This window comes from Eriocheir sinensis, chromosome 37 (assembly GCF_024679095.1).
Source record: "Eriocheir sinensis breed Jianghai 21 chromosome 37, ASM2467909v1, whole genome shotgun sequence".
Taxonomy (NCBI): Eukaryota; Metazoa; Arthropoda; class Malacostraca; order Decapoda; family Varunidae; genus Eriocheir; species Eriocheir sinensis.
Window position 1 is genome coordinate 13,884,059 of NC_066545.1, and position 6,913 is coordinate 13,890,971.

At 47.4% G+C, this 6,913-nt stretch overlaps 1 long non-coding RNA gene across 1 annotated transcript; it reads right to left on the reverse strand.

The window, feature by feature from the left end:
* Positions 1 to 239: 239 nt before the first annotated feature.
* Positions 240 to 1,529, reverse strand: LOC127008449 (uncharacterized). Its single transcript, XR_007761093.1, has 3 exons — positions 501 to 1,529; positions 393 to 446; positions 240 to 338 (listed from the first exon to the last, which is right to left on the reverse strand). It is a non-coding gene; the product is annotated as an uncharacterized LOC127008449 (long non-coding RNA).
* Between the last annotated feature and the right edge of the window lie 5,384 nt (positions 1,530 to 6,913).

Below are 6,913 nucleotides of genomic sequence, written 5' to 3' on the forward strand. Positions count from 1 at the left end.
ACACTACCACACACCTGTACGCTACCACTCACAAATACGCTACCACACACCTGTACGCTACCACTCACCTGTACGCTACCACTCACCTGTACGCTACCACACACCTGTACGCTACCACACACCTGTACGCTACCACACACCTGTACGCTACCACACACCTGTACGCTACCACACACCTGTACGCTACCACACACCTGTACGCTACCACACACCTGTACTCTACCACACACCTGTACGCTACCACACACCTGTACGCTACCACACACCTGTACGCTACCACACACCTGTACGCTACCACACACCTGTACGCTACCACTCACCTGTACGCTACCACACACCTGTACGCTACCACACACCTGTACACTACCACACACCTGTACACTACCACACACCTGTACGCTACCACACACCTGTACGCTACCACTCACAAATACGCTACCACACACCTGTACGCTACCACACACCTGTACACTACCACACACCTGTACACTACCACACACCTGTACGCTACCACACACCTGTACGCTACCACACACCTGCCTGTTCACCTTGTCGGCTTATACTGTATTAAGTAAAAGAGTAAGTCCGTTTTCTTCATTTTTCTTATCGTTATTTAGGTTTCTTCTACTTCTTCTACTATATTATTTACCTTTTGATTAGCCTTACTTACATTATATTTTTGTTGGTCATTTTACTTATACACGTCCTCGTCCTGTTCTCTTTACCATCTGTTCTTGTCCCTGTTCTTGAGTCCTCACATATGTTCCTCTCCTCACATCCTTCTGTTCTTTCCCCTTTCTTCCTCTTGTCCACATCTCCACTGCCCCATCCTACCCACATTATCCTCATCACCCCATCCTTTCCACATCATCCCCATTGCCCCATCCTTCCCAGCGCCACATCTTTCACATCCCCCCATCCTGAGCGTCACCCCATTCTTTTCTTCTTCCTCACATCCTGCCCTGTCCTTTCTACATTCTCCCCGTCACCCCATCCTCTCCACATCCTCCTCCCCACCGGTTCCTCTTGCCCCTATCCTCCCCAGTCACCAGTCCATTTAAACCCCATCCTGCGCGGCTCCCCATTCTCTTCCTCTTCCCCCCATCCTGCCTCGCTCTCCTTCTCCCATTTCACTATTCCACCGTTGACCCGTTGACACATCCTCCCCTCGTGGCCTTGGGTCCCGTGTCAGTCATGCCACACACCGCCTCGCTCACACATTCCCTTCTCACATTCATGCCATCCACCTCCCCCTCCCCCTCCACCTCCACCTACCTCCTCCACCCCTCCGTCTTCGTAACACCGCTTTGTCCCGCCTTGATCCCACCGCCGTGACGTCACCGCGGCCTCGCCTTCCCATTGGCCCACGCCCTTGTGACGTCACGATGGTCCCTCAGCACCCAGGGCGGCACACGGAGCCCTCTGAGGTGCCGGAAGTCTCCCGCCCCTCTCCCCCCAGCGTGATGCAGCCCCCACTATAAGACCGAGCCTGTGAACGTGGGGGTTAGAGGGGTGATGGGGGGCAAGGGGGTGAGGATGGGGGGGCGCGTGGGAGGCTCTAAGGCACATAAAGGTTGACTGTCCCATCGCCCACACAGTGTTCAGTAAGGCCTGGGGGGGGGGGGGGGGGAGAGGAGGAGGGGCGGGGCTCTGTGTGTGTGTGTGTGTGTGTGTGTGTGTGTGTGTGTGTGTGTGTGTGTGTGTCGCCGTGACTCAGTGTTTGATAAGGCTGGAATGTGAGACAGAGGCGGGGTGTGTGGGGTGAAGGGGGGGGGGGGGGGGTTATGAAGTCATGGGATAAGGTGGAGCGGTGAGGTAAGGAAGGGGTCATGAAGGGAAAGACTATAAAGGGGGAGAAGGGGCGAGGTGAAGGGACAGAACGGGACGGGTATTGAAGGGACAGCGTGGGACAGGTATTGAAGGGACGAGGTGGATAGACAGTGAATGGAAGGATTTGGAAGGGGCGTGATGAAGGGAGGAGCTGGAGAAGTATCAGGGAAGGGGCGTGATGAAGGGAGGAATTGGACAAGTATCAGGGAAGGGGCGTGATGAAGGGAGGAATTGGACAAGTATCAGGGAAGGGGCGTGATGAAGGGAGGAATTGGACAAGTATCAGGGAAGGGGCGTGATGAAGGGAGGAATTGGACAAGTATCAGGGAAGGGGCGTGATGAAGGGAGGAATTGGACAAGTATCAGGGAAGGGGCGTGAAGGAGAGGCCGGAATTGCATCTCATCCCTCGCAGCGTCAGCCTCAGAATTAATAAAGTCATCCCAAACACATTTTAGGCAAGGGTCAGACCACGCCCGAATTATGACACACGGACACACGAGGATACATTTGAAGGATACGTAGGATATAAGGAGACTGTAGGAGGATAGAGGTCAGGTCAACACATGGCAGCTTCAGAGGTTCTTTTTGTCTCTTATTACCTGTATCTCTCATTTCTTTCCTTCTTTCTTTCTTTCTTTCTTTCTCGTTTTCTGTTAATGTGTTTTTCCTGTCTTCTTTATTTCCTCTTTTCTCTTATTTATTTTCTTGTTTTCTTCTACTTTCGTCTTTCTTCTTTTCTTCTTTTTCCTTTTCTTTCTTTTGTCTTTCTTTCTTTCCTCATTTCTTTATTTCTTTTCATTTACTTTCATCGTTCTTCTTTTCTTTTTTCCTTTCTATCTTTTGTCTTCCTTTCTTTCCTCATTTCTATCTTCTCTCCTTCTCTCCCTTCTTCTTCTCTCCTTCTCTCCCTTCTTCTTCTCTCCTTCTCTCCCTTCTTCTTCTCTCCTTCTCTCCCTTCTTCTTCTCTCCTTCTCTCCCTTCTTCTTCTCTCCTTCTCTCCCTTCTTCTCCTTTCCTTCTCTCCCTTCTTCTCTCTTCCTTCTTCTCCTTCTCTCCTTCTTCTTCTTCTTCTTCTCTCCTTCTCTCCCTTCTTCTTCTCTCCTTCTCTCCTTCTCTCCCTTCTTCTCCTCTCCTCTCCCTTCTTCTTCTCTCCTTCTCTCCCTTCTTCTTCTCTCCTTCTCTCCCTTCTTCTTCTCTCCTTCTCTCCCTTCTTCTCCTCTCCTTCTCTCCCTTCTTCTTCTCTCCTTCTCTCCCTTCTTCTCTCCTTCTCTCCCTTCTTCTTCTCTCCTTCTCTCCCTTCTTCTTCTCTCCTTTCTCCCTTTATCATTCCTCCACCCATCATTATCAGTATCAATTCGTTATCTAAATCGCCTTTGTCAATCATTCAAAGTCTCCGTTAAATCACTTTGCTATCTACGTCATTTCCTTATCGTAATATAGAGACGAATTCGTTGTACACAGCGTCATCAAGTTATCGTACACCGCGTCACCAAGTTATCGTACACAGCGTCACCAAGTTATCGTACACCGCGTCACCAAGTTATCGTACACCGCGTCACCAAGTTATCGTACACCGCGTCACCAAGTTATCGTACACAGCGTCACCAGGTTATCGTACACAGAGCATCGCATTCACCGGTTTCTGTCTAATAAAAGGAAGGGAAGGATGAAGATAGGGAGGAAGCTAAGGAGAGAGGAAAAGAAGGAAGGAGAAGAGAAAGGGAAGAAGATGAAGAGGAAGAAAATATGAAAAAAAGAGTAGGAAGGAAAAGAGAAGGAAAATGAAAGGGAAGGAAAAGAGAAGGGAAAGAAGATGAAGGGGAAGAGAGAGAGAGAGAGAGAGAGAGAGAGAGAGAGAGAGAGAGAGAGAGAGAGAGAGAGAGAGAGAGAGAGAGAGAGTGTTGCGTATGGGGTCACGTGACTGAGGGCCGTGACTTCCCTGCCTGCTCGACCGACTGACTCACATCCTCTCGTTGGTATTTATAAGAAAAGGGGACAGACAAAGGTTAAATATATATGCTAAGAAGAGTTTTTTTGTCCTTTGTTTTATTTTTCGTGTTGTCATTTTTTTATTTTTTTATTTATCTATTATTTACCGATTCGGGATTTTTAGTTTTTTGTATATTTGTATTTTTGTATATCTGTTTTTCATAATGTATTGTTGTTTTTGTTGTTTTCCTTGTCTGTTGTTGTTTCTCCTCTCTTCCTTTCCGTCCTTCCTTTCCTTCCTTTCTTTCTTTCCTTCCTTCATCTTGTCCGTATTATTTTTTTATTTTTTATTTTGGTTTTGTTCATATACACTTCTGTTATTTTGTCTTGTTATAATTTTTTCTATTGTCTTATTTTCTTTTTTTTCTCTCCTTCCTTCCTTCCTTCATGCATCGTTTCTCCCTCCTTTCCTTACCTCTTTCTTTTTCCTTTTCTTTTTTTTTCCTTATATATTTTTGCTGTTGTTCATTTATAGTTATTTTTCCTTGTTTTTTGTTTTTCATGTGTTATAATTAATTTGTCCTCTCTGTTATCCCTTCTTTCTTCTCCTTGTTTCTGTATCCTTCCTTCCTTTAGTCCTTTCTTCTTTCATTCTCCTCCTTCTCTTCATTTTCCTTCCTCTGGTCATCATGGTTTTCCTTTCCTCCTTCCTCCTCCCATTCTTCACCCTTTCCTCTTCCCCTCAATCATTCATAATTCTTTCCTCTCTCCTTCCCTCCTTTCCCTCCCTCCCACATCCTTCATCTTTCCTCCCGTTTCCCATCACTCCTTCTCTTTCATCCTATTTCCTCCTCTCATTCTTCATCCCTTCCTCTCCCTCATACCTCCTTTCTCTTATTCCTCCATTCATCCATGTTCGTTTCCTTCCTCTCTCCTTCCTCTTTCCTCCCTCTCTCCTCCTTTCCCTACCCTTCTCATCCCTTTCCTTCGTTTCCTTCCCTTTCCTTCCCCTTCTCTTTCCTCCCTTCATTCCTTTCCCTTCACATCCCTTTCCTTCGTTTCCTGCCTTCCCTTTCCTTCTCCTCCTATTCCTTCCCCTTTCCTCGTCCTTCCCTTTTCATCCCCTTCCTTCCCTCCCTCACCTCCCTCCCTTTTCTCCACCTCTCCCTCCTGTTTCTCATTTTCTTCCTTCCTTCCCTTCCCTTCCCTTCCTTCTCCTCCTCTCCCCCTCCTTCCATTTCTCTAATAGGTGAAGTTTTAGGTTTTTCGAAGTCTTCCCTTCAAACCGGCAACCCCGCGATCCATTTTCTTTCATTAGGCTCCCATTTTCTTCCATTATTTTCCCATTTTTCTTATTGTCTGCCGCGGTTCCGATGGTCTTTTTTCTTCATTAATTTTCTTCTCGTTTGTCTTGAGAAAAGGGAGGGAAGGAAGGAGAGAAGGTAAGGGCAGGGGGAGGAAGAGGAAGGGGAGGGAAGGGATGGAGGGAAGAGGAGAGGAAAGAGAAGGGATAGAAGGAGAAGGGGGATGGAAGGGGAAGGGAGGGAATGGAAGGGGAAAGGGAGGGAGGAAATGGAGGAAACAGGAGAGAAGGAGAGAGAAAAAAATGTAAATAGTTGTTTTTTCTCCACATTTGAATTTCTGTCCAGAGAGAGAGAGAGAGAGAGAGAGAGAGAGAGAGAGAGGAAATTGGACCATTCTTCTCCTTACTGACTCTCTCTCCATGTCTGCGTGAGAAATGGAGAAGGAAAGGGAGGGAGGGAGGGAGGGAAGGAGGGAGGAGAGGGGAGGAGAGAGAGAGAGAGAGAGAGAGAGAGAGAGAGAGAGAGAGAGAGAGAGAGAGAGAGAGAGAGAGAGAGAGAGAGAGAGAGAGAGAGAGAGAGAGAGAACTTTTAATACTAGCTTTTTTTCTTTCTCTAATTTTGTCTGCAAGTAAAAAAGTAAAAAAAAGAAAAAATGGAAAAGAAAAAAGAGAAAAATTGCTTACCTGGTTCTAATTTAAGTGCCGTGGTCCTCCTCCTCTTCTTCCTCCTCCTCCTCTTCCTCCTTCTCCTCCTCCTCCTCCTTCAACGTAGCGTGAAAATGATATTAAACAGCATAAAACATTCCATTAGACCTCCTCCTCCTCCTCCTCCTCCTCCTCCTCTTTCTCCTCCTCCTCCTCCTCCTCAATTCCACCCCAATTCCACTTCCTTCTCTTCTTTTCTTCCTTCTCCTCCCCAATTTCTTCCTCTTCCTCCTCCTCCTCCCTTCACCCCCTCCCCCGCCCCCCCAAGTTAGGTTCAATTTCTCCCCCCTCATTTTTTTACTTCCCAAGGGGTGACTAACTTGTTTCCGTTGCCCTTCATTAATTCTGTGAAGGGAAAGGAAGGGAAGGGAAGGGGAAGGGAAGAGGAGGAGGAAATGAAGTATGAGAAAGATGGATGAAGGGTGAGGGAAGGAGGAAGAGGAGGAGGGAAGAGAAGGAGAGGGAAGAGGAGGGAAGGGAAGGGAAGGGGAAGAGGAGGAGGGAAGGAAGTATGAGAAATATGAAGGAAGGAGAGAGGAGGAGGAAGAGGAGGAGGGAAGAGAAGGGAATGGGAGAGAAGGGAAGAGGAGAAAGGGTGAAAGGAACTAAAAGGAAAGCAGAGAAAGAGGAGGAAGAAGAGAAAGAAGGAAGAGGAATGTAAGGGAAGAAGAAGGAGGGGAAGGAAGAGGAGGGGAGAAGTATAAAGGAAGGGGAGAGGAAAAGAGAAAAAGAGAAAAGAGGAAAAGAGGAAAGAGAAAAGAGGAGAGAAGGAAAAGTGAAAAGGGAAAATAAAAAAAGAGGAAAAGAGGAAAGAGAAAAAGAGGAAAAGAAAAGAGAAAAAGAGAAAAGAGAAAAGAAAAAAGAGAAAGAGAAAAGAGGAAAAGGGAAAATGAAAGGACACCAATCATCTCCCCTTTCTCTCACCCCCTCCTTCACCCAACACAGCATCCCCTTCCCCCCCATGGTTCAGAGGGCCATTCCCGTCACTGATCCGTACTAATTAGCTACCTGTCCCCTGGCCCACCTGTCAACGCTCCCCCCCCTCCCCCGCCCCCCTTACCTACACCTTACCTACCTGCCTCCTCCTCCTCCTCCTCCTCCTCATTCTCCTCCTCCTTCTTCCCTTTCCCATACTGACCGTTTCCT